The sequence below is a fragment of the Vulpes lagopus genome, chromosome 19 (assembly GCF_018345385.1).
Source record: "Vulpes lagopus strain Blue_001 chromosome 19, ASM1834538v1, whole genome shotgun sequence".
Lineage (NCBI taxonomy): Eukaryota > Metazoa > Chordata > Mammalia > Carnivora > Canidae > Vulpes > Vulpes lagopus.
Genome location: NC_054842.1, coordinates 11,672,726 through 11,682,723, shown reverse-complemented (window position 1 = coordinate 11,682,723; position 9,998 = coordinate 11,672,726). Strand labels below are relative to the sequence as shown.

Here is a 9,998-nt window from a genome sequence, read left to right as displayed (position 1 = left end):
TGCAAATGTTATTTGCTTAGTGGTGTTACTGAGTTCTCAGAGTCTACTTTCTTTTTTTTTCTCTCTTCCATTCAGCTTGATTAATTTCCGTTACTCTGCCACCCCGATTGCTGATCCATTCTTCTGTTTCCTCTAATCTACTATTTATTCCATTTGGTGTGTTTTTAATTTCAGTTATTGAGTTCTTTATCTCTGGTTCTTTTTTTTTTTTTAATTTTTTATTTATTTATGACAGTCACAGAGAGAGAGAGAGAGGCAGAGACACAGGCAGAGGGAGAAGCAGGCTCCATGCACCGGGAGCCCGATGTGGGATTCGATCCCGGGTCTCCAGGATCGCGCCCTGGGCCAAAGGCAGGCGCCAAACCGCTGCGCCACCCAGGGATCCCTATCTCTGGTTCTTTTATGTGTTTTTTATCTCTTTGTTGTGGAACTCACTGAGGTCTTCCACTCTTTTCTCAAATCCAGTGAGTATCTTTGACCATTACTTTTAATACTCTATCAGACATATTACTTATCTTTGTTTCATTAAGCTTTCTTAATATGATTTTGTCCTGTTCTTTCATTTGGGACACATTTCTCTCTGTGTGTCTCTTTCTATGTGTTAGGAAAGTCAGTTATTTCTCCTGTTCTTTAAAGCAGTGGTCTTTAAAGGAAGGAGGGGTCCTGTAGTTCCCTGCAGTAAGATGCCCCATGCTCACCTAGCACTTCAGAACTATCTCCTATGTGTGCTGTGTGTGCCCTACTCTTGTGGCTTGGCTGCTTTTTCCTTCAGTCCAGTCATCTACAGTGACTCTTTTTGCCTGTCATGGACAGGGTTTTGTCTCTGTGTTGTTAGGAGACCAGTCTGGGGCCAGCTTGGGCTTGAGTTAGTCAGACCAGGCATTTACCAGAGATACAGTAGGCACCAAACTACAGGATGCTTTCCCTGGGGTGTTCCCTGAGAAGCTTTTGTTGGTGGGCAGGGTCTACAGTCAGACCAGGTATCTGCCCCCAACCCATTGTAGTCAGGTTAGGGTGTATGGTTATCTTGCCCTATCCTTGGTGCAGGAGTCACTTGGGAGTAGTGTTGGCCCCTATTGGGGCTGCTTGCATACTTCTAGGCTTATGGCACTGCTTTGGATGGGCTCTGATCAAGAGTGTACTGGGGGGGGCGGGGCATGTCTGTAGGAGAATGGAGGGGTGGGATGCTCTTAGCAGTTAGGTAGCAGGTGTTGGCACATCCCAATGGATGTCCCTGTGTCTAGGCTGGGGAGTGGTAAAGGGAAATGACCCCCACTAGCTCCTTCGTAGTTGAAGAAGTCTCCCATGTCAGTCTCCTTGACCCCCCAGCACATGTTCTGAGATTAGTAAATAAATGTCCCTCCCCTATACCCCAGGCAGTTTATCAAACTTCTGCCCCCATGCTGTATCTCAGCAGGGTTGTCTTGCTATCTCTTTAAGAGTGGTAACTCCATTTCCTCTCACCCTCCCTACTCTAAGTTCCAGGGGTTAAGCTCCATTAGTTGTAATAACTCATGAAATTATGCCCCTCTGGTTTTCAAAGCCAAATATTATGAAGATTCATTTTCCCCCTGTAGGTCCCTGGTGCCTGGGGTTCCTGGTGGGGGAGTTTGTTTCTCCCCCTCTCTGTTACCCTGGCACCTCTCCCTCCCATGGATAGTCCTAGGGTTTCACACAGCTCTCTACTGGTTTTCTCCCTTCCTGCCCTCTTTGATGTGGCCTCTTCTTTCCATTTAGCCTTTTCTGCCAGTGTTTTCTGGATTATTTGCACTGATGTCGGTGTTACTCCTTGTGTCCATAGGATGAGGTGAGGTTAGGGTCCTCTTACTCCATCATCTTCCCTGAAGTCTCTGTAGTGCTTTTTTTTTTTCTTTTTTCTTTTTAGCCAGAATTTGCAGATTGTAAAATAAGCCCCACTAAAATTATTTGTCAAGAAATTACTTGAAAAATCTTGCATTCCTTTCCTGTCAATATTCCTTCTCTGAGTCTGGGATCTTTATGGTGGGTGTTAGTAAAAGAATAAATGGAAGTATTGTAGATATACCCTATTCCCTGCAAGGAGCATGCTTGTCAATCTGAATCAGCTGAGATAAATAAAAGACTCCAACTCACTTACCACCTTAAAGAACTTGATATAGTGTTCATTCCAAGTGAGCATATAAGTGCTTAATACGGAAAATCACTACTTATAACTGTTTAGTTATGATTACAGAATGACAAAGTTGAGTATAATAATGAGTCCCTATATTAAGTATTTTATGTGTACTTTCAATGAATAACATGCATTATTTTCATAATTGGATTTTCACTATATTCTTATATTCTTGAAATGTAACTTAATGTCTTGAATCTAGTAATTTAGAAGTTGTTTTAGTATTTTTGTTGTATTTGACAAATACTGGCCCATAGGGATTGATTTAAAGCAAACCAACCAATCCTTCACCACTAAGAAGTGAGAAGCATGAGAAGCACCATTTTACATGTTTATAAAGTCCCAGATGCTTGGCTGGCTCTTGACACCTGGCTCAGTGACCCCCTCTTCATCCCTGTGTATTCATGTGGGATCAGGACTCCAGCTTTGACAAGGCAGCCTCAGAGGGACCAGAAATTGGATATTAGCTGATGAGGGTGGAGGTACCTACTTACCTAGTTCCTGAGCTAGCCAGGTACCTTGTCTCTTCAGTGGGTCAGTTCTATAGCTTCTGCAGAACTGGGGGAACCCTCTCAGAAAGGCTGAGCACACAATGCAGTTACTTCTCCTCTCACAAGCTATGACCCAAGGCTAGTGAAGCTGCTGCTGGCTGGAAGTCAGGCAACCAGGAGAGTCAGGGGTCACATGGAGCCATTGCTACACTGGGTCTTAGCATCACAGTGAAAAATAGAGACCCCAGGGAGGACTAAGGGCTTATCTACTTGGGACCTTCGGAGAACAACACATCTGTTTTTTTCTTTTCTCTTATTCTTCTTTTCCTTCCTTCCTTCCTTTCTTCCTTCCTTCCTTCCTTCCTTCCCTTTCCTTCCTTTCCTTCCTTTCTTTCTTTCCTTCCCTTTCCTTTCCTTCCTTTCCTTCCTTTCTTCCTTTCCTTTCCTTTCCTTTCCTTTCCTTTCCTTTCCTTTCCTTTCCTTTCCTTTCCTTTTCTTTCTTTTCTTTTCTTTCTGTAAGCTCCATGTCCAGTATGGAGCCCAACACAGGACTTGAAATCATAACGCTGAGATAAGACCTGAGCTGAGATCAAGAGTCCAACTCTTAACCGACTGAGCCACTTAAGTGCCCCTGTTTTTTCTCTTCTGCAAAGATGTCCCTAAACTTCTTTGGCCTGCTGCTTGCAAGTCACCTCTCCTGGTGGTCCTTCAGGGATGCAGCTTCCTGGCCATGGGAAACTCGGCTGGATTCGGCCCTGTTCATGGTTGGCACCAGGTTCCTGTCTTGCTTCCTTTCCCTGGGTCTCTCAGGTCTACTCACAGGTATTGCTGAGCCTCCATGGTGCTGGTTTAAGCTAAATAGCCTACTTTCCCTCTCTGGTCTTTGGGACCTGAGAGCAGTATCAGGCTGAACTTTGAGTATTAGACATGGTGAATGCCCAAGTACCACCAGACACTTTCTCCAACCCTGGATTCAGTGACTGTGCGGCAGCTCTGTCAAGCTTAGGAGACATGGGCTAATGAAGAGTAAAGAGGCATAGTATCTACAGCCCACTCTCAAATGTCTTGGGGAAAAGCAAGGAACAAAAATTATTTTTAAAAGGAAGGTGCATTAAGAGGGGGTGGATTAATTTCCAAAAGTGGAAACACCCTAATATATAATGTTTTGTGAATATATATGTGTATATATTTAGATTTATATAAACACCCTAATATATATGTTTTGCTTTCTCCTGTCTCCTGAGTACGGCATGATACAGGAAGTGGCTACATTTCTTTAACAATACCCCAATCCTGTGCGTGTGCTGACCCCTTGGCCCGGAATGCCTCCTTCCAGTATACCTGGTTGGCTGAGACCATGCCTCCTGACTTCCCTCAATGTCTCTGTTCATCCCGGTTGCCTTCCCTGAATTGCTTTCCAGGGAAAAGCAAACCCACATAAATTCAGGATTGGATCCTTAGGGTAGATTCATTCAGGTCTTCTGCTGTCTTAAAGTGCCCTCTACTGGCTACAGAAAATAAATCCTCCCAGGATATGTTTTCCAGCCAGGAGCCCACATGAGCACAAAATTAATTTTCTAAATTCCCAATCCATTTAGGTAATCAGAAGAACTTGCCACCTCCACAGACTTCTCCTTACATGAATCGAAGTTCTGGGTGACAGCACTCATAGAAGCTTTGGGGGAGGCAGGTGTCTACTTTCTTCCCCCTGTTGGAAAGGCCCCCTAGGGTATACCTGCCTCTGTTCCCAGGCAATGTTTAGAAGTGAATCCTTTATCTGTCTGGTGCTGGATACTTGGGGATCCCCCGGGGATCTCTCTAGGGAGCCCCACTTGCCCTTTCTACTTTTGTGTGGTCATTGCCTGAGTAGGGGTGAGTAGCTGGTACGGTATTCTGGAATATCTTCACTTTCTTGGCCCCCACTGTGAAACTAGCTCATCTGTACTTGGATCCTCAGACTCCTCTGGGGCTTCTTCTAAGACTCTAGAGTTGGCCCAGGGTCAGGGAAGGTGAAGCGCCCCATGTTAGTTGTGGGTTAGAGCCCTTTCCAATGCTCTCCTTCATATACCAGCTTGGAGAAACTGTTGGGCCATCGGGGTAGTGGAGAATCAATAAGCAGTAAAAAGAGAAACTGGCTCAGTAGGTTTCATAACAAATCTTTATTTTTTTCAAAGGTTTTTATTTATTTGAGAGAGAGAGAGACCACAGGTGGTGAAGAGGGATAGAGGGAGAGAGAGAAGCAGACTCTCTGCTGGGCAGGGAACCCAACATAGCACTGGATCCCAGGACCCTGAGATCATGATGTGAACCAAAGGCAGATGCTTAACTGACTGAGCCACCCAGGTGCCCCCTGAATCTTTTGATCTTAAAGCATTTACTCAGATTTTTCTGTACTCATAATCTAAAATACCAAGAATTTGACATCTGTGTTTCCTGGTCCTATCAACTGCCTCTTTAACAACTTCCTCTTGGGCCACAGTGCCTTCTGGTTAAGCTACCTGGGCTGGAGGTAGGGTTCAGGATATACATGAAGAAATTTAACACAGAACAGGGAGGAGAAAACAAGCCACTCCACCAAGTGTCTTCCTGCCGCATGCCACAGCCACAAAACAGAAGAATGTATTTATTCTTATAGTTTATAAGGTATTAGGGTACTTCCCACCTTTTAAGGGTTCCTTTTCTTGCATTTTTAAAAAGACTTTATTTATTTTGAGGGAGAGAGTGTGCATGTATGTGAGTGGGGTGGGGGTGGGAGGAAGTGGAGGGAGAGAGAAAGAGAAAATCTAAAGCAGACTCCACACTGAGCATGGAATCTGACTCAGGGCTTGATCTCACAACCAGTAGATCATGACCTGAGCCAAAACCAAGGGTCAGACACTTAACTGACTGAGCCACCCAGGCTCACCAAATATTTTTTTTTTATAGAATACAAATAAAAGTCTATTGTACAAAATTGAGGCCTTCATATTTCATAGTTCAATAAGGCTAAACAAAAACTAGGTAATTTTTTAAAATTCACAAAAATTTCTCTTTCACTCCTCTGCATCCCAACTATTAAAATGGCCTGACCAAATGTTATCAAAACAAACACTTTAAATAACACCAAGTCCTTTAAAGACAACTATGCAATATGTTATTTTTTGGCATATGTGATCTTCATGGCATGGGACGGTGTGATTTTAAATCCCTGTAAAGCATCCCTGGCAGCTCCAGCCTGTCCATTATTTTCAAATTCAACAAAGCAATGTTATGCCTTCTGGGTACCAAACGTACTTCTTTGAAGCCCGGAAACTGATTAAACAGCATAGACATCATCTCATTAGTCTCTCCTGGTAAATTGTTGAGAAATAAAATATAGTTTGGAGGGTAATCAGAGACCTTAGGATTTGGTGTTGAATTTCCTTGGGTATTTGCTGCATTTGGTATTCCCTGACCAGGCTTTTTGTTTGCAATGGTTGCAGTCTGTTCCACAGTTTTTGCCTTTTTCTTTTCTTTCTTCTTTTCTTTGTCAGCAAAAGTGCCACACATTTTAGATATTATATCCGAACCTGTTTTTGCATACTGGATTCACATTGGTTTACCATAAAATGGAAATCCTTGTAACTGTCTCAAGGCATTTGTGGATGAGCCCAGTTCCTTAAAAATAACAAAGCCTTGCCCCCTCATCTTCATGGTCTCTAAAGCTACAATATCTACCACATGGCCAAACTGAGAAAACAGGGCGTATAGGGATCTCTTCAATTCTTCTTTTTTAATTTTGTCATTCATATTGTTAATGTAAATTGTATGATTGGGTCTGATATCCATGTTTGCAGTTAAACTGTTCAAACTGCCTGAGGCCTGCATTTGTCCCGTCCCAAATCTTTTTCTCAATTAAGCTCTATGACCAACTTGGGGCTCATGACCCCAAGATCAAGAGTCAAATGCTCTACCAACTGAGCCAGCCAGGCACCTACCTCACATCTTCTTTTTAGAAAAAATTATTTGCTTTTCCCAGAAACATCTGAAAATACTTGCAGACAGACTTCAGGCCCCTTTATCTTAATCCTTTAGTTAGTACCTCTTAAGAAATAGGACAAGCTTTTACACAGTGACAGCATAACTAAATTCAATGAAATTTAATATTGATATACTTTAAAATATATTCAATATTCAAATATCTCTGATTATCCCCACATCTTTTATAGGATGGTTTGCAGTTCAGAATCATGAATTGCATTAGTTGTCTTTTTATTCTCCTTTATTCTGATACAGTTCCTTGGTCTTTCTTTTATGACATTGACATTTTTCAAGTGAAGAGTTACATTGTTTTAGAAAATGTCCTTGAGACGCCTGGGTGGTTCAGTCGGTTAAGCATCTACCTTCAGCTCAGGTCACATCCCAAAGTCCTGGGATGGAGCCCCACATTGAAGGGGGGAGGATCCCTGCTCAGTGGAGAGTCTAAATCTCCCTCTGCCCCTCCCCCTGTTCATGCTGTCTCTCAAACAAATAACATTTTTGAAAAAAAGAACATGTTCTTAATTTGGGTTAGTCCCTTTGTCAACCTCATAATTCAGGTGTTGCAATTCTGGTAGAACAGCACAGAAGTGGTGTGTCCTTCCCAGTACCTCACGTAAGGAAGGTACCTGCTATGTTTGTCTCATTTGGATAATGTTAAATTTAATGACTTGTTGACAGTGGCAGGTTTCTCCACTGCAAAGGTACTTTTCCCCCTTTGCAAATTAACCTTCTATGGGAAAACAGGTGTGTAACTATCCCGCTACCTAACAAATTCTACCCAATGGTTTTGGTGTCTGTTGTTGTCAAGATGAATTAGCTTTATGGTTGCAAAAAGGTGGGCTTTCTAACTCTATTGCCTCCTCTGTATTTTATCAGTTACCATGGTATGGTAAGGGAGGGCCTAGAAAAATGAATTATGCTCTGATGTTTTTCCATTTCTCCTTTATGTCTTTAACCTCTGCTTGAAATGCCTTCCCCCTTGGGGCAAATCCTGCCCATTCTTGAAGCCCAGATCCAGAGTCACCTTGTCTCAAAGCCTTTCCCGCCCCAGTTGGGGAGATAAACCCCTTATTCTGCCTCTACCTTTCAAGCAGGGTGGGCCACAGCTGTCAGGCCTTCTCAAGACCCCAGGACAGGGAAACTATGGAGGGAAAACCCTCCCCTCCCTTAGCAAGACTCCCACTCCAACACCACCTGACCCAGCACAGTGCTTCTCAAACTTTAGCCCCTGAATCACCAGGAGGACTTGATAAAACAGATGACTGGGCTCTACACTGGATTCTTTTTTTTTTTTTTTTATTAATTTTTATTGGTGTTCAATTTACCAACATACAGAAAAACACCCAGTGCTCATCCCGTCAAGTGTCCACCTCAGTGCCCGTCACCCATTCCCCTCCAACACCCGCCCTCCTCCCCCCTTCCACCACCCCTAGTTCGTTTCCCCGAGTTAGGAGTCTTTATGTTCTGTCTCCCTTCCTGATATTTCCCAACATTTCTTCTCCCTTCCTTTATATTCCCTTTCACTATTATTCATATTCCCCAAATGAATGAGAACATACACTGTTTGTCCTTCTCCGATTGACTTATTTCACTCAGCATAATACCCTCCAGTTCCATCCACGTTGAAGCAAATGGTGGGTATTTGTCGTTTCTAATTGCTGAGGAATATTCCATTGTATACATAAACCACATCTTCTTTATCCATTCATCTTTCGATGGACACCGAGGCTCCTTCCACAGTTTGGCTATCGTGGCCATTGCTGATAGAAACATCGGGGTGCAGGTGTCCCGACGTTTCATTGCATCTGAATCTTTGGGGTAAATCCCCAACAGTCTACACTGGATTCTGATGCACTGCCCAAGAATCTCACTGGCTTAACAAGTTTGTTTCTCCTTCAGATCACATGCAAAATGCAGGTTGGCAGGGAGTCAGGCCACCATGGTTCTTGGGCAACCCAAGGTGATGGAGGCTGCACCAACACGAACCACCATTTCGATATGGGCTTCAGGGGAAAGGACAGGCATAGAAAGTCTTGCATGGATTTCTCTCTGCTCACAGCCCACAGGCCAGAGCCAATCGCATGCCTTGTCCAAGGCGGGGTGGCTGGGAAGCGTGGGGATTGGCAGGACCATTTGGTGAGAACAATGGCTTCCCTGTCACAACCCATTCCCCTTTGTCAGCCAGCCAGATGGGTCATCTTTCTGCTCCTCAAACACACCAAACACTTTTCCAGCCTTCGTACCTTTGCACTGGCTGCTCTCTGCCCACATGGTCTTGTGCCAGATCCCACACAGTTGTCTCAAATGCCACCTCCCTGGAGAGGCCTTCCCTGACTGCTATCCACTCGTCACAACCCTTGAGTATAGTTCTCTGCATGGTCAGGCCATGTTTGGTGCCATCTCTCTCCCAGTAACAGGCTGTATGTATACCCTACAAGAACAGAAGCTACTCAGTTCCCTACTACCTAGAATCTATACCTAGAACAATGCCTGGCACACAGTGGATATCCAAGATAAATTTAATGAATTAACCCTGAGGTATATCACTGTTCACATTCTGTAGGTTAAGAGGCCCCAAACACAATAAGAGGCTTGCCCAAAGCCACACCATGACCAAATGGTAGCAACTGATTTTAAATCCACCCACTACTATATTTGCCTGCATGATTTCACTGCTCACACATACAGAGGTGGCATAATTAATTTTATCCATTTTCTCTCAATTCTCTGATGAGCCTCTGCTGTCCTTGTTTTTAAAAAAATTTTTTAAGGATTTTATTTCAGAGGAGTGGGGAGGGGGGGCACGGGGTGAGGGGAGAATCCCAAGCAGGTTTTGCACTGAGCACAGAGCCCGACTCAGAGCTCGATCCCACAGCCCTGAGATGACAACCTGAGCTGAAACCAAGAGCCAGATGCTTAGCTGTGCCACCCACGTGCCCTCAAAGATTTAACACAAGTCTATGGAGGGCAATTTGGTAATATCATCACACACATGGAAAGTTACACGCATGCAATGTTTTTTCATTCTAGTGCTGTGACAGAAGAGGCCAGAAGTAACTCTGTGTGCAGCCGTAGGGTGCTCGTCCATGGGCGCATGAATGTACTCCCCCGGGCACGTCGGCACATGGCGGAACAGTACATGGGCCTGAAAAGTAGGAAAGCTCTTCAGGTTGCAACTGCACAGTTGTCTAAGGGATAGCATTGTGTGAGAAGGGGTGGCTGGAACAGGACGTAGAGTAGATGGCTTTCATTTAATCTTTTCGAAGAGCTGAAGAGCTTTACATCTCACATAAATGAAAAAGACAAAAATGATAAATGAAAATGATAAAAATGAAATACAAGCCAGAATGCCAGTG

At 43.9% G+C, this 9,998-nt stretch overlaps 1 pseudogene; it reads right to left on the bottom strand.

Annotated features, from left to right (window-relative positions):
* Positions 1-5,612: 5,612 nt before the first annotated feature.
* LOC121478994 lies at positions 5,613-6,594 on the bottom strand (annotated as a pseudogene).
* Between the last annotated feature and the right edge of the window lie 3,404 nt (positions 6,595-9,998).